Below are 22,401 nucleotides of genomic sequence, written 5' to 3' on the forward strand. Positions count from 1 at the left end.
CTCTTCGTCAACGATTGTCGGTGATAGAGCGTACGACGCCCAGTGGTGTAGACCTTTTAGAGATCATTCAGCCACAAAAACTGAGATATACACGAGCAAAAAACAACGCTGCAACGTGGATCATGGGCCACACAGCATCGTTTATTATGCATAATAGGCATGCTAGTTTCCTAGATTATTATTCTTACATCGAAATTGAGCACCTTAAAAATGGTTCAAATGGCTCTGAGCACTATGGTACTCAACATCTTAGGTCATAAGTCCCCTAGAACTTAGAACTACTTAAACCTAACTAACCTAAGGACATCACACACACCCATGCCCGAGGCAGGATTCGAACCAGCGACCGTAGCAGCCCCGCGGTTCCGGACTGCAGCGCCAGAACCGCACGGCCACCGCGGCCGGCTTGAGCACCTTAAAGTGAGCCAACATTGTGACTTCAGGAGGATATTTGGAAAAATGCTGAAAATCATTATTAACGGTTAAATACATCAAATCCAATATTTCGGATAGCAGAGATTGTCAGTGATCTGTATGTATGAATCCTAGTTGCTTCCTGGGACTTCAGTTCTAGTTGGAATTTTAAGATAATATCCAGACGCTTACCAATGCAGAAGGCATTTTTCTTTCCCATTTGTGTTTCAACATTTTCCTTCTCACACATAGCAGCGGAGCAACTTTCCTTCAAGAATGAAGGGATAGTCCTTCGTGCACCATAAGATTTTCTGTTTACTACTTGGGCCGGCCGAAGTGGCCGTGCGGTTAAAGGCGCTGCAGTCTGGAACCGCAAGACCGCTACGGTCGCAGGTTCGAATCCTGCCTCGGGCATGGATGTTTGTGATGTCCTTAGGTTAGTTAGGTTTAACTAGTTCTAAGTTCTAGGGGACTAATAACCTCAGCAGTTGAGTCCCATAGTGCTCAGAGCCATTTGAACCATTTTTTGTTTACTACTTGGCAAAAAAAAAATTAAAAAAAATTAAAATAAAAATAAAAAAATACTCAAGAAGACATTTCATTTCTTAAATTGCGCAACGGCAGCCTGGAAATGATATATACATTCTTCTTTCTATTCTCATTACAAATTGGAGCAAATGTTTAAAAAAATGGTCTAATGGCTAGCGTTGTTGCCTTTGGATCAGAGGGTCCCGGTTTCGATTCCCGGTCGGGTAGGAGAGTTTCTCTGCCCGGGGACTGGGTTTTTGTGATATCATCATCATCCGTGACAGTAACTATACTGGACTTAGTAAAAAAATTGGATTGTGTAAAAATTGTAACTCTGCACGGGACCTGATGACGGGGCAGTTGAGAGCCCCACGAACCAATTATCATCATCATCACTTGCACATAAGTTGATAATCCACAGTGCGCAGAAGCGAGTTTTCCTTAGCACCAAACTTAGGCGAAATTTGTCCGAATGACAAATAAGGAAAACAGACATAAATTACTATGTGATTACGAAGGCTTTCCCGGCGTAATAATTGATAATATTCTCCTCGGGTGTGCAGCCGGATCATAACTCTGTGGTACTTCATGTATTCGTACTGAGTTACCAGAAAACTGTAAATATCGGAACTGTGAATCACTGTAGCTGCTTAACCTTCCAACAGTCTCTTGTGGTCCCTCGGCAGAAGAATGCGACGTGGCGCGTGGTGGACTGCGAGAAGGACAAGTGGGGCGCGATCTGGCCCAACGGCTCCGGGAACGGCCTGCTGGGCGCCGTGGCGATGGGCGAGGCGGACGCCGGGTACGCGGCCGTGTACCACTGGTACCCCGAGTACCACTTCGTGGAGTACACGCGGCCCTACGTGCGCGCCGGCCTCACGTGCATGGCGCCGCGCCCGCTGCTGCAGCCCGGCTGGCAGGTGCCCGTGCTGCCCTTCTCGCCCCTCCTCTGGGCCGCCGTCTGGGCCTCCGTCATACTCGCCACCGGCGCCCTATACTCAGCCAGGATGGTCTCCAGCTGGCTGCTTGGTGAGATCCAGTTCCCCTTCGATTTTCCGATAAACTAGTTTTTTTTCGGTAGCTAATATAATCCTCTTGGGAGATTCAGCTCCTGTATTAATATTTAATGCAATTCTCGCTTATTGCTCCGTATCAGTTGCACATATTTATTAAATTAGGGGGCAGTCTTGCACCGATATTTTTTTAAATCCCTATCTTTGCCATTTTTTGTTCAATCTCATTGAAATTTAGCACGCTTATGTGTAGAGATCCGATATGATTTTTTTAAAAAATTCAGAATTTTTCATTGCAGTGAGATAATTTTGAATTTTTTATTACATTATTATTTTAAGGTACAGTTTTTGATAATTTCGAGGCAAATTTGCCAAATTTTTTTTAATGGTAAAATAATCTACACAAATAGTTGTATAATTAAGTGCAGTAAATTTTTCGTAAATTAATGCTATTATGTTCTGTGATATTTGGGATTAGAACATTTTTACAAGCAAACTTTTCAATATATTATCAACCACAGAACTACGTATAATATCGCGATTAAAATTTTGTTCCACTTAAATATTGCTTCAAGGTAGAATAGATGTGCCAAATTTCATTGCAGTCCTTCCAGTAGTTTCTGATATATGTGTTCCTGTAAGTAGAAAACCTTAAGTTGCAGAAAAATCATTTTAATGTTTGGATGAAATGTAAAAAAAAAAAAAAAAATAAAATAAAATAAAATCTATCATACCTTAGCTAAAACTGCCTATATCCATATTCTATTTCTTCCCCATCATCCTCTATAGCTCTTTGAGCTTCTCTGTTCCTTTGCCTAGCAATTTTTTGTATGTTCTGGACTGAAGTCTCTGCCTTCGAGATTCTTTGCTTATCGATTATCTGCAGTATCTGCTCAGTGAAGACTCCAGGTGTAAAGCCCAACTTGCTGAGGATGTGAAGTCTTGCCACATTCGCATCATTAAACACTCCTGCAACTTCCAAAACAAAAATCTTCACCACCAAATTGGAAACAAACACAGTCTTTGGACATCTTTTCAAAATAAGAGCCTTGAAACTTTCATTTGGGTTCTGTGTTTTCCAATGCAGACATTTTTCTAGCAGTTCTGGTGAAGCCAGTGCTCTAAAAATTGGTTTAGTGGCCATTGAAACCTCATAAGGAAGGTTATTTTTATAGGTATAAGCTTCCCCACTTTCCTTACCTTTCAAACGTTTGCGCCATTCATTAGAACAGAGGCCATGTTGAGGTGTAGTGTCTGTCGAAAAGTAATGAAACCAAATGGCCCATACTTCTTTCCTCATACTGTCCACGCTTGTGAGGTTACTTATAATTGTGGCACCATAATAGACTTGTAGGCTGTCAATTCTCTTCTTTGTTAGTCTGTTTTTACCTCCCAGTGGCTTTCCATCCTCTAGTAGCTTGCCTTTATTGTCTGCAACAAGTCTTCGATGCCGTCCCCCCATCCTCTTCTAATATGGCCTAAGCACTCCAGTTTCTCAGTAGTGAATCTTTTCCATTGGACTGACTTTCAACTACATTCTTGAAAGCACTAGAGTCTCCATCTCCTAAATGCAGTACGTATCTTACTCCATACTTTTGCAAAGATCTTTTGTTGTTGTGGTCTTCAGTCCTGAGACTGGTTTGATGCAGCTCTCCATGCTACTCTATATTGTGCAAGCTTCTTCATCTCCCAGTACCTACTGTAACCTACATCCTTTTGAATCTGCTTGGTGTATTCATCTCTTGGCCTCCCTCTACGATTTTTACCCTCCACACTGTCCTTCAATACTAAATTGGTGATCCCTTGATGCCTCAGAACATGTCCTACCAACCGATCCCTTCTTCTAGTCAAGTTGTGCCACAAACTTCTCTTCTCCCCAATTCTATTCAATACCTCATTGCAAAGATCTATGGAAGCTGCAGGTATGAAACTCATTTCCAAAGATCTATGGAAAATGAGTTTCATACCATCAGCTTCCATCCCATCACTGGAGCCTGCATAATTTCTGCTACAAACAGGTTTATGGGCTTCTTGTCATTCTGTTTCTTTACCTGCATCAATATATTTTTGTGCAAGGAACATGCAGAACCATATTTAGACATCAACTCTAAGTCTAATACTTTTTCAGTGTCTACACTAATGATTCTTGAAACTCCATGCAGTGAGGTATGCCCCCTCTTCATCCAAGAACTGTCACAGGAAACTGCTATATCGTTGCTATTAGTTGCTTCACAATTTTCTTGAATTGCCCCTGGGACTGCCATTTTCATGCTCTCTTCACTTATTTCTGCAACTGCACTGAGGATAACAGTATTCATTGCAGAAAATTTTAGAGGAGGACCAGGCATGTTCATAATACCACATAAAAGGTTTTCACCGTCTCTTCCAATCCCTATACATCTTAGTCAATAAGCAAATCTCATATTGGCTTCATAGATTCTATTACTGACCTTTGATGTCATGAATGGTCTGTCAGCATCACAGTTTTGACACAAAATGTGCAATGTGCAAACAAAACCCTCTCTCATTCCATCATCAACCAAAACCACATTTCCTCCACAAACAGAGCACTTGCAGGCTTTTCTAAATGCTTCTGCCACCATTTCCAGATCCACAATTCTGAAAACTGTATTTCTGTCATGATTTGTTTCTTCTGACACAACCTCTATCCCAGGTTTTATTTTAGATGCACTTGGAGACAAGCTAATGTTTGCATCAGCAGGTCGGACCCTAACATCAATGTCAGTTTTTCGATTTATATTGGAAATATAGGACTTATTACATTTTCTAAATACTTCACCAGGCCTAGGCATTGTAAAATGGGATCAACAGATTCAACCTTGCACAAAGAATGGCACAATAAATCAAGCATCACTCGAATTCCACTCAATAGCACAAAACTTGTTTACAACATTCCACAGCCTTCTATACCACAATGATTGAACCGGGAAATGGCTCCACAGCCTTCTTTACAACACTGCTGTTATGTATACAAAAAATCACAGCCTTGTAAAGCTATATTTTCCAGGTTCACAGGCCAAATTCTGCAATTAAATTTTCCCTCCATTTAGTACATTGAAAAGCGGGCTTGGCGCATTACACTACTTAGGGTTTTAATTTTTTTTATGCCATTTGTAGTTCGAATTTCAAGGAAAAAATTTGGGATAATAATCTCAAAAAATGGTTCAAATGACTCTGAGCACTATGGGACTCAACTTCTGAGGTCATTAGTCCCCTAGAACTTAGAATTACTTACACCTAAATAACCTAAGGACATCACATACATCCATGCCCGAGGCAGGATTCGAACCTGCGACTGTAGCAGTCGCGCGGTTCTGGACTGAGCGCCTAGAACCGCTAGACCACCGCGGCCGGCTAATAATCTCAATTATATTTACTATTAAATAAGCAAATAAAATAATTTCTAAATATTTCATTATTTCTGCCACCGTCTTCCCTTATTAAATGTTTCGATCACTCGCGATCAACTTCAGATCTAAGACAAAGTAGAACTAAATGTGTACAACCTAATATTTAGCAAGAAGTAGAAGTGAAGAGAATTTTACGTAAATGTAGAAATTACCAAAGTACTTGAATCTGAAGCTAGTCTTGCCTTCTCAGAACCAGGTATCAGATTACTATGCTTTGCAGCTGCGGCGAATATAATAAATATTTCCACTTCTGTAATTTTACGATCATTTTGTCTTTCACTATTTACCCATCCATTGTTTAGGAGTACACCTTTTCTACTTGAACGAAAAACATTTAGACTATTTACTTTCAGAATTTATAATTTTACTATCTGATGCCGTTTAAACTATACATACCCTTTGTTCTGCACTATTAGTTTTCCAAAGAGAATTTTTAGTAATTATACATTATATAATTTTAACAGGGCCACTGTTGTTGAGCTCATGACATTCCCATCACCCAGTTCCTCATTTACTCACTCCATCTCCCCTTCCTCTCCTCCCACCTCCCCCTCTCCCTAACTCCAATATATACCTATTCAAAACACTGACCGCAGGTACAAAGAACAGTGCTCTGGGGTATGGTTCTAAGCAGACAAGACGGGCTGCTGAAGCAAATGTCTAGCTAAAGTCTACATTTATGTACAATTATTCTATTTTATACTTATTCTTAAAATATTAGATGGTACATATTTAATTTTACTTTGTTTTAGATCTGAATATGACTATGAGTGACCGCAACATGTAATATAAGTAAAAATGTCAAACTGAGATGGAACAAAAATGAGAGTTGTCTTCAATATTGTTTCTTTCTATTGAGACACATGCTTAAAGATACTCAGAAGTATATGCACGCATCTAGAACCATGCAGTGCACAGATTAATGTGGTTAATTGTGTGCCTGTTATCTAATTTACCATTTGTATTCTCTAGTGTCGATTATGTGGAAATTCCTCTTTGTGATTATTGTGTGTCTTAAAGCTGGTGACATTCTCATATGAAACTGGCTAATTTGAGCATCTCGTGTTATATTCAAGAAGTCGCTTGCTTCCATTCACTGTCCACATCTATGCACAATCTTCGACACTTCCCCTCCAACACTACATCATCATCACATTTGCATATTCAAATAAGTGGATATTGTCGTAAATCAAATATATTTGAGAAACAAAAGATAAAAACAGGATTTTTTACATAAACTGAAAATCAGGAGCAGCAAATTGTTTCGAAAGACTACAAAAAAAAAAAAAGAACACTCAGAGATACGTTTAGCCTGGAGCACTTAAGTAAACACTGCTGGTTCATTAGTTTGTTGAGCTTCACAGCAACAAATAAGAATTGCTGCAAGCCATCGTGACGTTATATCAGTGCCAAACGCGAAAATACAACTAGAATATACATCAGATGAGACTTCTAGGTGTGAACGTATTTCTAACACAATGGCGTATTCAAAATTTCACATTTCAGTATGTTTTCAGCTGAAGTCATTTTTGAACTGGAAGTATCCAAAATTACAAATATATTTCTTTATGGGTCACTGACGGTGTTTACAGTGACTAAACCAAAACGCTAATGGTATACTAAATAAGCATTTTTATTAAATGCACGAACGTATTTTAAATACCTGTAATAAAAGTTCAACTGTATGTGTCAGAGCAATTGACACCTTACCGGTTCAGGTCAGCTTCAACAAACTAGCAAATAGCAATGCCCTCCCTGATAGCTAACAACTGCCAAATCTCTCAAACTACTCGAAATGCCTTTGCATACGGTAGTGATAGGAACAACCGAACGAAAACAATCGACTCATTTGGTTGTAATTATAAGTATTGCTTGAATTAGTCATTCATTCTTTTGAGAGATACTAGTCTGTGAAAACAACCGGGTGGAAGGAATCGATTCAGTCGCCTAAACTACTCATTCACCGTTTAGAGTGAAAGAAGTCTGTGGGAGCTATCGAAAGAAAAATATCGTTTAGTTGGTCGGACTACTCATTCATTCTTTTCGATGAAACTAGAAGTGGAAGAGCAACCGAATTAAAACAATCTTTTCAGTCTGTTGAAGTTTTACCTGCCGGTAGAATTATTATTCATTTACATTTTACGAATGAAAACAGTCAGTTGGAGCAATCGAATGTAAATGGATTCGACACCGCTGTAGCTTTGCGTATTGACTGTGAAAAGAATCAGTAGTTTCTCTGTCTTTTGAACCACGTATTCATTCTTTTAACTGAAACTGCTATTCGTTGTTTCAGCTGACCGAGATATCCACTCCTTCTTCTGAGTGAAACCGGCCTGCTATGCTTTAATTAGCAGAACTAAAGCAGTGCTACATTATATTGTCGGGGGATGGTCCTAAGTAAGAGTGTCTTTAGGGTATGTCAAAGTTAACTTAATGAGTAAACATGTTCAGTCAATTATGAACTGACTGGAGTAATTTTTGTTTTCATAATTTTAAACTGATTCATATACGGTTGAGGATTAAATTGGTCCAAGTGCTAGTAACACGTAAGTAATTAACCTGACCCATCCCTGGGGTAGGCCTGACATCACTTAAATTGGCGACCTCAGTCAAAAACTTTGAAAACCCCGGACATATGGGTCAAATGGGATTATTTTCCCGGACGCAAACAGTTTGTAGACGATAAGTTGGCTGTCGGGCAAAATGTTACCCGAAGAACGAGGCATAAGGAATGCGGGGGAGGGGGGAGGGAGAAGGGGGCCTCCTACCGACCAGCAGATATAAATAGCACAACGGAGTAACAAGGATTTGAGAAAGCGCATTGTAGAGACATTCATATTCAGGTGCTGTACTACTTTGCAGTAAGGAAAATGAATAAATAGCTTAAAGAGTAGAAGGCAACTGACATTTAAGGCATTCAGTTGTCCGGCTATAGGGGCAAGTCGCGGTGTAGGTGACTGCCCATTGTTGGCAGATTCTCACTGTCTCAATAAAGAAGTACGAATAATAAAGGTAGTTTCAATATTTTCTTTGTAATTTTGATCACATATTTCAGAAATGAGGATAGGCAAAAAAGCGATTTTTGTGGTATAATGTTCAAATACACTTAAGGTTCTAAGGCCACATTCGTGACACATTAAAAAATTTTGATATTCCACAAAATGTCTGAACTAGACATGCAAACTATCACCTTAATCTGTTACCAAAAGGACATTAATGTATGGTTTGTTAGAACCTTCTACGATGAAGGAGTGCGAGTGGGCAAATGGTTCAAATGGCTCTTAGCACTATGGGACTTAACATGTGAAGTCATCGGTCCCCTAGAACTTAGAACTACTTAAACCTAACTAACCTAAGGACATCACACACATCCATGACCGAGATAGGATTGGAACCGAGCGACCGTAGCGGTCTCGCGGTTCCAGATTGAAGCACCTAGAACCGCTCGGCCACAACGGCCGGCTGTAAATTTTCTTCAGCATGTCTGTATTCTTCAATAGTCTTATGAAAGCAAGTGAACTCAAATTTTATAATAGTTCACTCTAGTTTCTACAAAATCTGTTTTGTCACTGCTCCATGCATTACTCAGTTGTGAAAATATCCTTTCAGTAACAGCATAGCGACACAGTTGAAACGTACAAACGATTCAGGATAAATCGTTTCAAAATTGCTAAGTCCGGAAGAAATAGTTGTCCCGAATTACTGTTAAAAACATGCGGGACTGAGATAGAAAAATAGTTACAGTCACGTAAAAGTGGGCGATGGTCACCTTAAATGGTTTGATGCGGCCCGCCACGAATTCCTCTCCTGTGCAAACCTCTTCTTCTCAGAGAAACTCTTGCAATCTACGTCCTCTATTATTTGCTGGATGTATTCCAATCTCTGTCTTCCTCTACAGTTTTTGCACTCTACAGCTTCCTCTAGTTCCATGGAAGTCGTTCTCTCATGTCTTAACAGATGTCCTATCATTCTGACCAATTCTGTGCAGAAACTCCTTACCTTTTCAGTCCACCTAATTTTCAACATTCGTCTGTAGCACCACATCCCAAATGCTTCGATTCTCTTCTGTTTGGGTTTTCCAGCAGTCGACGTTTCACTACCGTACACTGCTGTGCTTCAAACGTATATTCACAGAAATTTCTTCCTCATCTTAAGGTCTGTGTTTGGTCTAGCAGATTTCTCTTGGACAGGAATGGCATTTTTGCCATTGCAACTCTGCTTTTGATGTCCTCCTGACTCCGTCCGTCACTGATTGTTTTACTGCCTATGTAGAAGAATTCCATAACTTCTTCTACTTCGTGACCATTAGTCCTGATGTTAAGTTTCTCGGTGTTCTAATTCCTGCTCCTTCTCATTACTTTCGTCTTTCTTTTCGTTTTCCCGAATTCGAATCGAGCTGCCAACATGTGTGACGTAGAAGTAAATATCCTCGGAGTAGTGAAACAACTCAAATCGCTTAATAAAAGCAAGTCTTTTGGTCCAGACTGTATACCAATCAGGTTCCTTTCGGAGTATGGTGATGCATTAGCTCCATACTTAACAATCATATACAGCCGTTCGCTTGACGAACGATCCGTACCAAAAGACTGGAAATTTGCACAGCTCATACCAATATTCAAGAAAGGTAGTAGGAGTAATCCACTTAATTACAGGCCCATATCGTTAACGTCGATATGCAGCAGGATTCTAGAACATATGTTGTGTTCGAACATTATGAATTACCTCGAAGGAAACGGTCTATTGCCACACAGTCAACATGGCTTTAGAAATCATCGTTCCTGTGAAACACAACTAGCTGTTTATTCAAATGAAATGCTGAGTGCTACTGACAAGGGATTTCAGATCGAATCCGTTTTCCTGGATTTCCGGAAGGCTTTTGACACTGTACCACACAAGCGGCTCGTAGAGAAACTGCGTGCTTATGGAATATCGTCTCAGTTATGTCACTGGACTTGCGATTTCCTGCCAGAGAGGTCACAGTTCATAGTAATTGACAGAAAGTCATCGAGTAAAACAAAAGTAATTTCAGGCGTTCCCCAAGGTAGTGTTACAGGCCCTTTGCTGTTCCTTATCCATATAAACGATTTGGGAGACAATCTAAGCAGGCGTCTTCGGTTGTTTGCAGATGACGCTGTCGTTTATCGACTAATAAAGTCATCAGAAGATCAAAACAAAACTAAAACGGTTTAGAAAGAATATCTGAATGATGCGAAAAAGCCGCGCGGAATTAGTCGAGCGGTCTAGGGCGCTGCAGGCATGTAGTGTGCGGCTGGTCCCGGAGGAGGTTCGAGTACATCTCTCGGACATGGTTGTGTGTGTTTGTCCTTAGGATAGTTTAGGTTAAGTAGTGTGTAAGCTTAGGGACTGGTGACCTTAGCAGTTAAGTCCCATAAGATTTCACACACATTTGAACATTTCTTTTTGGTGCCAAAAGTGGCAGTTAACCCTAAATAACAAAAAGTGTGAGGCCATCCACATGAGTGCTAAAAGGAATTCGTTAAACTTAGGTTACACGATAAATCATTCTAATCTAAAAGCCGTAAATTCAACTAAATACCTAGGCATTACAATTACGAACAACTTAAATTGGAAGGAACACGTAGAAAAGTTTGTGGGAAAGGGCTAATGAAAGACTGCGTTTTATTGGCAAGACACTTAGAAAATGTAACAGCCCTACTAAGGAGACAGCCTACACTACGCTTGTCCGTCCTCTTTTAGAATACTGCTGAGCGGTGTGGGATCCTTACCAGATAGGAGTGACGGAGTACATCGAATAAGTTCAAAGAAAGGTAGCACGTTTTGTATTATCGCGAAATATGGGAGACAGTGTCACAGAAATGATACAGGATTTGGGCTGGAAATCGTTAAAAGAAAGGCGTCTTTGTTGCGATGGTATCTTCTCACGAAATTCCAATTGCCAAATTTCTCCTCCGAATGCCAAAATATTTGCTGGAGACTGACCTACATAGATAGGAACGATCACCTCGATAAAATGAGGGCAATGAGGGAAATCAGAGTTCATATGGAAAGATGTAGGTGTTCATTCTTTCCGCGCGCTATACGAGATAGGAAAAAAGAGAATTGTGAAGGTGTTTCGATGAACCCTCTGCCAGGCACATAAATGTGATTTGCAGAGTATCGATTTACTCACAATCCATATTCTGCCCTCATTAGATTCTTTATTCCATTCAGCAGATCATGTAATTGTTCTTCACTTTTGCTGAGGATAGCATTATCGTCAGCGAATCGTATCATTGAGATCTTAACACCCTGAATTTTAGTTCCATTCCCAAACCTTTCTTTTAATTCCATCATTGCTTCTTCGATGTACAGATTGAACATTAGGGGTGGAAGATTACAATCCTGTCTTACACCGTTTTTAATGAGAACTCTTCTTTCTTGGTCATCCACTCTTATTATTCCCTCTTGGCTCTTGTACAAACAGTACATTACCCGTGTCTACCCATAGCTTACCCCCTTCTTTAGCGTTACATCCATTATCAAACGCAACGTCAGAATTGCCTCTCGTGCTTTTACCTTTACTAAAGCCAAACTGATTGTCATCTAGTACATCATGAATTCTTCTGTATATCGTTCTTGTCAGCAACCTTGATACACGAGCTGTTTAGCTGATTTTGCGCTAAATCTCACACTTGGCAGCTCTCGCAGTCTTCGGACTTGTGTGGACGATATTTTTCCGAAAGTCAGATGGTACGTCCTCCAAAGCTCTTTTAAATTCTGATTCTAAAACTGGATCACCTATCTCTTCTAAATCGATAAAGGTTCTTCTTGCATCACATCAGATAACTCTTCCTCCTCATAAAGGTTTTCAACGTATCTTTTCCACCCACCCGCTCTCTCTTCTGCATTTAACAGTGGAACTGCCATTGCCATCTTAATGTTAAAACCCTTGCTTTTAATGTTCGCGAAGGTTGTTTTAACTTTCCTGTATGCTGAGTCTGTCCTTCCGTCAATCATTTTCCTTTCGACTTCTTCACACTTTTCATGCAGCGGCACTTCCTATTTATTTAATTCCTCAGCAAATTTCCTGGTATATTTTTTTACTTCCTCCTTTCATCGATCAGCTGAAGTATCTCTTCTGTTACCCATGGTTTTCTTGCAGCAAACTTCTTTGTACCTATGTTCTTCTTTCCAATTTGTTTGGTGGTCCTTTTTAGAGATGTCCATTCCTCTTCAACTGTATTGCCCACTGAGCTATTCCTTATTGTTTTATCTGCAGCCTTAGAGAACTTCAAGCGTATCTCGACATTACTTAGGACTTCCGTATCCCACTTCTCAGAGTACTGATTCTTCCTGGTTAATGTCTTAGCCTTCAGCTTACTCTCCATCACTACTATACTGTGATCTGCGTGTATATGTGCTCTTGAGTATGCGTTACAGTCAAGTATGTGATTTCGGAATCTCTGTCTGACCTTGAAGTAATCAAACTGAAACCTTCCCGTATCACCCGGCCTTTTCAAGGTATATCTCCTTCACTTCTGATTCTTGAACGGAGTATTCGCTATTACTAGCTGAAATTTATTAGAGAGTTGAATATGTCTTTCTCCTCTCTCATTCCTTTCCCCAAGCCCATATTGTCCTGTACACTTTTCTTCTACTCCTTCCCCTACAACTGCATGCCAGTCCCCAGTGACTATTAGATTTTGATCAACCTTTACGTCCTGTGTTACCCGCTCAATATCCTCACATACTTCCTCTGCCTCTTCATCTTCAGCTTGCAACGTCGGCCTGTATACTTGAACTATCGTTGTTGGTATTGGTTTTCTGTCGGTTCTGATAAGAACAACCCCTGTCACTGAACTGTTCACAGTTACATACACTCTGCCCTACCTTCCTGTTCACAACGAGTCCTACTCCAGTTATACGATTTTCTACTGCTGTTGTTATTACCCTGTACTTATCTGACCCGAAATCCTTGTTTTCTTTCCATTTCATTTCACTAGCCCTAACTATATGTGCATGAAGCCTTTGCATTTCCCTTTCAAGATTTTCTAACTTCTCTACCACGTTCAAGCTTCTGACACTCCACGCCCTGACTCGTAGAAAGTTGTTATTTCGCTGATTATTCAATCTTTTTCTCATGTTCACCTCTCCCTTGGCAGTCCACTCCTGGAGATCCGAATTGGAGACTGTAAACTTTAAGTTTCTTTCACTTTCTCTTCAAATGAGTCATCCAATATATTGCTTTCTCGTAGGCGTATCTCGCGAGAAGACAGCGAATGTAAAAACTAGAGAGAATCGAACTGACAAGGAAGCTATGAAGCAATCGTTCTTAAGTGCGAAACGTTCGCAACTGGAAAGAGAAGACAGGGAAATTAGTAGTGGTACACCAAGTACCTGCTCTCCGTCCCACACCAGCAAAGAAAACGAGATAATATTACATTGTCATCCATTTCTGAGCTAAATTGGAAGTTTCAAGTCTGTAGCTTATCGGGAAGTTAGTTTACAATCAATGGCAAAATGTATACCGAGCAAACAGAAACCAACCGATCGGAAAACAAAAGTACTGTCTGCCACACACCAGACTCGAAAGCGAGTTAGTCTTACAGTATCATCCAGTTCTGAGCCATGTTGAAAGTTTGAAGACTCTAGCTTATCGGGAAACTAGTTAAAAATCAATTACAAAATTTGTACCGACAAAAACAAACAAGAAACGGACTTAATGAAAACGTTCAAAAGTGATTGTTGATTTATATATACACAAATTTACAGTGCAGAACCAGATATTAAACTTTTGAAATAAACAAAAACTAATATTTAATGCCATTATGTGTCAATATTCGTATTTCAGTAAGTAAATAGATACATAATACAGTGGATTTTAGAAACATTCCCATTCTCCAAGTTTAAATTATATGTAACACCTTTTGGTTCGTGGCTGTATGAGTAAGGAACAAAATGCCCAAGTCATTTTTCTATGAAATGGAAATCTGATGATCGGTAGAGCCCGAAGCATGTCATTTGGTATAAAGGCACCAAAACACTAGTACCTGTTTGTTTGCGACTACTCTGATTTTCTAAAATCCATCAGTAATACTAATAATAACGGTCGCATACCAGTACCAGCAGTTTCAGGTCGTTATACGTAAGTACATACATTTTGAATGTACTTTATTTTTAGATATCTACTTTTTAATCACATCTCCTTGAAATAAGTACTTTATTTGTACCTACAAAAGTTGTCAACCCTAGTCATGCTTCATATACAGCCGAAAAGACTGAAAAAGTGTGTAAATTGAGTGAAACCACTCAAACCCGATGACTGGAAACATTGATATAACGCCGCAACCGATGGAGACTTGTTTCAGTTGGTTGTCTCACACTGAATGAAACCACTCAAACACGGTAAGTGAAAACATTCCTATGGCTGACAATGCCGCTGACTCTAGTTTCATTCGCTTGTGTCATTCGACTGAGAAAAAAAAAACGACTGAATGAAGGAACAATCAACTGGCCAATCGATTATTAAAAACTGTCGGTTGCACCATCACTAATATACACAGCAGCTGCACGTAAAATATGAACAGTTACAGTACTATTACCAGCCACTATTACTGCAGATAAACTTCTGCGGGATTTCCAAAGCCACAGCTTCAGCACTTGTAGCATGATCTCCTCTCTTCGCAGTATATTTACATTTCTGGAGTATACTGAACTATGTTTTCCTTGCCTATCGAGTAGTACATTTAGTATTTTAATAACTAACCTCGTCGCGTCTTATATATGGGTGAGAGGTCGCCATTAAATAATTTCTTTTGAGTTTCGTCCTCTGTGAATAATATTATGGGAAAATGAAAATCTATCTGATTAATAATAATCGCATAAGATACAGAATTAGAGTCTTAGTTGCTTTTTGTTATTTATTCTTTGCTTCGAGCAAGACATTTGATAATACCCAGAGCGTGCACTCTTCTTACATGCTCAATGAAATTATTTCAAGTATTAAACAAGAATTATTAGACGGCGGATGATGATAAATGGCGGGATTCGCTGCAGTAGTGATTGCTTCTTCCCACTTTTCCACGTGTACTGATTTTCTGTGGCGTCGTCTACATCTTCGGAAAGACGGAGACAAATGAACACCGAGCGAATAAATTAAACCTCTCCTATACACGTCATTGACGCTAATATATTGGAAATAGTACGGAGGTACCAAAACTTGTAGTAACAGCTGACTAGATAATTTTAATCGTAACAATAACTAAAATAACAATAACAGTTCATTAGGAATGGGTATTAACCATGAAAGGTAAGGGTCGCTATTCGAGTCCCAATCCGGCACACAGTAGTAGTGTGTCAGGACGTTTACGTACTAATATGTATTGAACAGCTGATCTAATTTGGAATTCATGTCATATTCCAAGAGTGCTAACTTTCCATCGTGGAAAATAGCCTTTGTGCTTTTTCTTTGACTAATCTGTGTCCGCGTGATGCTGATAGCCTAACGAACGTAGTGTAGCACTATGCCGTCAAAAGCTTTAGGAGGAAAGTAGTTTGCGTATACAACCCTGAATGTACATCTACATCTACATCACATTTAAGTGCTTGGCAGAGGGTTCATCGAACCACAATCATACTATCTCTCTACCATTCCACTCCCGAACAGTGCGCGGGAAAAACAAACACCTAAACCTTTCTGTTCGAGCTCTGATTTCTCTTATTTTATTTTGATGATCATTCCTACCTATGTAGGTTGGGCTCAACAAAATATTTTCGCATTCGGAAGAGAAAGTTGGTGACAAATTTAGTAGGGATTTTCTCTGCCTCGTGATGACTGGGTGTTGTGTGCTGTCCTTAGGTTAGTTAGGTTTAAGTAGTTCTAAGTTCTAGGGGACTGATGACCATGGAGGTTAAGTCCCATAGTGCTCAGAGCCATTTGAACCATTTGAAATTTCGTAAATAGATCTCGCCGCGACGAAAAACGTCTTTGCTTTAATGACTTCTACCCCAACTCGCGTATCATATCTGCCACACTCTCTCCCCTATTACGTGATAATACATAACGAGCTGCCCTTTTCTGCACCCTTTCTATGTCCTCCGTCAATCCCACACAGCGCAGCAATATTCTAACAGAGGACGAACGAGTGCAGTGTAAGCTGTCTCTTTAGTGGACTTCTTGCATCTTCTAAGTGTCCTGCCAATGAAACGCAACCTTTGGCTCGCCTTCCCCACAGTAATATCTATGTGGTCTTTACAACTGAAGTTGTTCGTAATTTTAACACCCAGGTACTTAGTTGAATTGACAGCCTTGAGAATTGTACTATTTATCGAGTAATCGAATTCCAACGGATTTCTTTTGGAACTCATGTGGATCACCTCACATTTTTCGTTATTTAGCGTCAACTGCCACCTGCCACACCATACAGCAATCTTTTCTAAATCGCTTTGCAACTGATACTGGTCTTCGGATGACCTTACTAGACGGTAAATTACAGCATCATCTGCGAACAACCTAAGAGAACTGCTCAGACTGTCACCCAGGTCATTTATATAGATCAGGAACAGCAGAGGTCCCAGGACGCTTCCCTGGGGAACACTTGATATCACTTCGGTTTTACTCGATGATTTGTCGTCTATTACTACGAACTGCGACCTTCGTGACAGGAAAACACGAATCCAGTCGCTCAACTGAGACGATACCCCAAGGGCCCACAGCTTCATTAGAAGTCGCTTGTGAGGAACGGTGTCAAAAGCTTTCCGGAAATCTAGAAATACCGGAATGAACTTGAGATCCCCTGTCGATAGCGGCCATTACTTGGTGCGAATAAAGAGCTAGCTGCGTTGCACAAGAACGATATTTTGTGAAACCATGCTGACTACGTATCAATAGATCATTCCCTTCGAGGTGATTCATAATGTTTAAATACAGTATATGCTCCAAAACCCTACTGCAAACCGACGTCAATGATATAGGTCTGTAGTTCGATGGATTACTCCTACTACCCTTCTTAAACAGTGGTGCGACCCGCGCAATTTTCCAATCTGTAGGTACAGATCTATCGGTGAGCGAGCGGTTGTATATGATTGCTGAGTAGGGAGCTATTGTATCAGCGTAATCTGAATGGAACCTAATCGGTATTCAATGTAGACCTGAAGACTTGCCCGTATCAAGCAATTTGAGTTGCTTCGCAACCCCTAAGGTATCAACTTCTAAGAAACTCATGCTAGCAGGTGTTCGTGTTTCAAATTCTGGAATATTCCATTCGTCTTCCCTGGTGAAGAAATTTCGGAAAACTGCGTTCAATAACTCCTCTTTAGCGGCACAATCGTCAGTAACAGTACCATCGGCACTGCGCAGCGAAGGTATTGACTTGGTCTTGCCGCTTGTGTACTTTACATACGACCAGAATTTCTTCGGATTTTCTACCAAATTTCGAGACAATGTTTCATTGTGGAACCTATTAAAGGCATCTCGCATTGAAGTCCGTGCCAAATTTCGCGCGATTCTGTAAATTTTAGCCTATCTTCGGGATTTCGCGTTCTTCTGAAATTCGCATTCGGTCGTGAAATGGAAACACTGTAAAAATGAAAAACGGTTTACTTGCAGCATTTAGCTACACCTTCCACCTACCTCTCTAGATAGTCGCCGCTCAACTGGACATCTATCGTAATGTTGCACTACAATAAATGTAAATGTCGTGTGATTAGGGTCTCCCGTCGGGCAGACCGTTCGCCGGGTGCAAGTCTTCCGATTTGACGCCACTTCGGCCACTTGCGCGTCGAAATGTTGTACTAACTTTTCCTAATCAATCATCAAACAAGTAAGCCGCCTGTGCTTTCCGCCACGTCTCTAGGTTAGTCTACCGCTCGTTGTCTGTGCCGAAATGTTGTCCACATTGTCTGCAGTTCGTGTGGGCAGAGATGAAACACCGAGAGGAGACAAATACGTGCTGTATAGCAGGTGATCAAACATTCCCCAACGAAAACCCTGCAGGCGCATCTTCATTGACCCTGCAGATTGCGGCAGGGCATTGTCATACAGAGAATTGTCATGAAGAAGGAAACACGTGATAGTTATGTGTGCTGCATGAGATGAAGCAAACTCTCTCACCAGGCGCTCATACGTGGCGCCAGACACTACTTATCTAGGCATCTTTACGTGCTCACTACGCGCTCCGAACTGAAAAGAGCAAAGTGATGCGACCGACGGGGACACTAGAGACACCGCCCAACGCATCTGCGCAAAGCTTCATCCGGTTTTCACTGTGGCTTTAATTTCGTGCCCGATCATCGGATTTTCAGTGCGGTTTCCATTCCGCGCCCGATCGGGCCTTACTTTACGAATAGCTCTCATATTTTCGGGGTCGTTTAGAGGAGAATAATGGTAAGGGGCTAACCGTCACACGAGCGTACCACCGTATCTCACTACATGGTTATGGAAGACCATCAAGACGAAGCGTTACGCTAAAGTATTCACCGGGCTTCACAACAGACTGGCATCGCCCCCCCCCCCCCTCCCCCCGGCACTGTCACATATCCCGCTTCTTCGGCACATCATCTCCCGACATGACACTCAGTGAGTTCTTCCTTCCTTCTTGGATGAAGAAACCTTTGGGTGGCAGGCATTTACCGAATGGCAACGAGGATGTTTCTCGAGGTGGAACGTCCCTTGAACTGAAGACTTGTACAGCAAATGTAAGTGCTGTCCATCGTTGAGAAAACTATGTAGCAAAGATTAACACCAAATTTAATCGTCAGAGCTTGAGTATATACTGATGGTAATTAAAACTGTATGACAATCTCTCATATGTCGCGAAGGAAAATTTCTTAGGGTGATTGGCTGGGTTGACGTGGCTAATGTGCAAAATATTTGGACAAGTTGCTATCATCAGATACGTCAATAGACCAATGACATAAGGATAGCGCGGATTCTACTTATGTCTGTGGGTGTCACTCACGCATTATGCGTGCCCGGGCGAAGACAGCGTGGCCTGCCCTAGATTCGCGTCCTGACGCCACATTTTGCTTGTCTCTCACTCCAACACTCCCTAGCTATAGTAGGTCCTGCAGACATGCTACAAATGATCACCATTTCTCCATTCCCTGGTGCTGTTTAGGAATATCCTTTAAATATAATCAATAAAATTGTAACTTGAAGTTAAAAGAAAGAAATCTATCAATCAGGAACAAAAGTGGTCAGTGGCGCTATGTAAGCTGTTGGTGTCTGCCATCATCTAGACGTCTACAGTAGTTGGTAAAAATCATTTTATGCTAGTGTAGCTGCTTGTTGCAGAGGATGGGCGGGCAGTCGGGCGATACGCCACGGTGGAGGACTGCTTCTTCCGGTCGGTGGGCCTGCTGGTGTTGCAGACGCCGGACGTGGAGCGGCGCCACACACGTGTCGTGGGCCCCACGCGCCACGTGCTGTCCTGGCTGCTGATCGCCTACCTGCTTGTCACCGCCAGCTACGGCAGCGGACTCTCCTCCGTGCTCACCATACCTCGGTAGCGACCAGTAATATGTCATTTCTGGCAGTGTGTAGGGAGTATTTGTTACCAGCACTATGCTTAGATGTGCTGTCCTTCAGGCTACAATAGATGTAGCTCGTAGTGTACTGTAGGCTTTGCATATGGACCCATACACGTTTATAATGTTTGTATGAATAAATTATTATGAGCCAAATAATGAAGACCACTAGCTGAGTAGTTTTTTGATGCACGGTTCAGTCCCAATACAACAGCAATTCAGCATGGCATGGACTTTGGTACGTTTCCTGAAGCACATCCCTCCAGTTATACACGCACAGGAAACGCAGTTCCCATAAATTACAGGCCGCTGGTTTGTGGGGACGGACGTGGCTCCAGGTAGCCCCACGAATTTGTACCACCTGGTACAGATCAGGCTAATATGGTGGCACAGATTTCAACATTACATCTACATCAACATGGATACTCTGAAAATCACATTCAAGTGCCTGGCAGAGGTTTCATAGAGCCACCTTCACAATTCTCTATTATTCCAATCTCGTATATCGCGCGGAAAGAATGAACACCTATATCTTTCCGTACGAGCTCTGATTTCCCTTATTTTATATTGGTGATCGTTATTCCCTATGTAGGTCGCTGTCAGCAAAATATTTTTGCATTCAACGGAGAAAGTTGGTGATTGGAATTTCGTGAGAAGTTTCTGTCGGAATGAAAATCGCCATTCTTTTAATAATTTCCAGCCCAAATCCTTTATCAGTTCTGTGACACTCTCTCACATATTTCGCGATAATACAAAACGTGCTGCCTTTCTTTGAACTTTTTCGACGTACTCCGTCACTCCTATCTGGTAAGTGTCCCACACCGCTCAACAGTATTCTAAAAGAGGACGGACAAGCTTAGTGTAGGCAGTCTCATTAGTGGGTCTGTTACATTTTATAAGTGTCCTGCCAATAAAACGCAGTCTTTCATTAGCCCTTTCCCACAACATTTCTACGTGTTCCTTCCAATTTAAATGGTTCGTAATTTTAATACCTAGGTATTTAGTTGAATTTACGGCCTTTAGATTAGACTGACTTATCGTGTAACCGAAGTTTAACGCATACCTTTTAGCACTCATGTGGATGACCACACACTTTTCGTTATTTAGGGTCAACTGCCACTTTTCGCACCATTCAGATATCTTTTCTAAATCGTTTTGCAGTTTCATTTGATCTTCTGATGACTTTATTGGTCGAGAAACGACAGCGTCATCGCAAACAACGGATGACGGCTGCTTCGATTGTCTCCAAAATCGTTTATATAGATAAGGAACAGGAAAGGGCCTACAACACTACCTTGGGAACCACCAGAAATCGCTCCTGTTTTAACCGATGATTTTCCGTCAACTGCTGACGATATTCCATAAGCACGTATGTTCACTACGAGCCGCTTGGGTAGTACATTGTCAAAAGCGTTCCGGAAATCCAGAAATACGGAATCGATCTGGAATCCCTTGTCAGCAGCACTCAACGCTTCATGTGAATAATGAGCTAGTTGTATTTCACAGGAACGAAGTTTTCTAAACCCATGTTGACTGTATGTCAATAGACGGTTAGTTCACTATAATTCTTCTCCAACTAGTGTAGTATCATCCTGGTCTTTTGGAAGATGTCATCACACCCAAAAAAGTCATCAGGGATTTGGGAATACTGTTGGTTGGTAATAATTTTCACGTATTCCAAAGCTCATTACTACCACAGATCCTTAGAAAGATCAGGTGAATGTCCCCACTCGCAAAGTCTGCCCCACTGCCCTATAACAGTGGCAATTTGTTTACATCACTTAAAGACGTTGTGAGGCAGAATTACAATTATAAAGATAATGTGCCACATCTTGTTTTGGTTTAGGGCACAACCACTCATAGGAAATTTCATCAGTTGGGGATACAAAAAGGTGAAAACTAATATACAGCGTTAACTAGCTGTCTGAAGATGAACCTTTCGGTTCGAAACCGGTAACGGTGCTATTTAAATTAGATAAATAGCATTGTAAAAAGTGGCTGGTTGCTGTTGTCTTCTGTGTAAGAATCAACCTCCATTTTGTACACAGCCTTGGGCTCAAAATATAAGTTTTCGACAAAATAGCATCAAGTTGGAGGCTTCTAGCTGCCGTTAACTTAGATGTCTGCGTACCGTCACAGGCAGTTGATGTAACAAGAAATTTAATTCATTTGACCATTCGACCGCTTTCCATTGAATCACAGTTAAGTCTGGATGGCACTGAGCCTACAGCCCTCGTAACCGACCGTATCGTCAAATCAATATGAGGGCTCATTTGCAGCGGAGCCCCATGTTCAACAAAGTGCACTTAACCGTGTGCTCCGAGGCACTTGCGCCTTGACCGGCAATGTAATCGGTCGTCATCCGGCCGCTGTGGCCGAGCGGTTCTAGGCGCTTCAGCCCAGAACCGCGCGACCGCTGCGGTCGCAGGGTCGAATTCCGCTTCGAGCATGGATATGTGTGATGTCCTTAGGTTAGTTAGGTTTAAGTAGTTCTAAGGTCTAGGGGACTGATGACCTCAGATGTCAAG

This window comes from Schistocerca nitens, chromosome 2 (genome assembly GCF_023898315.1).
Source record: "Schistocerca nitens isolate TAMUIC-IGC-003100 chromosome 2, iqSchNite1.1, whole genome shotgun sequence".
Classification (NCBI taxonomy): Eukaryota; Metazoa; Arthropoda; class Insecta; order Orthoptera; family Acrididae; genus Schistocerca; species Schistocerca nitens.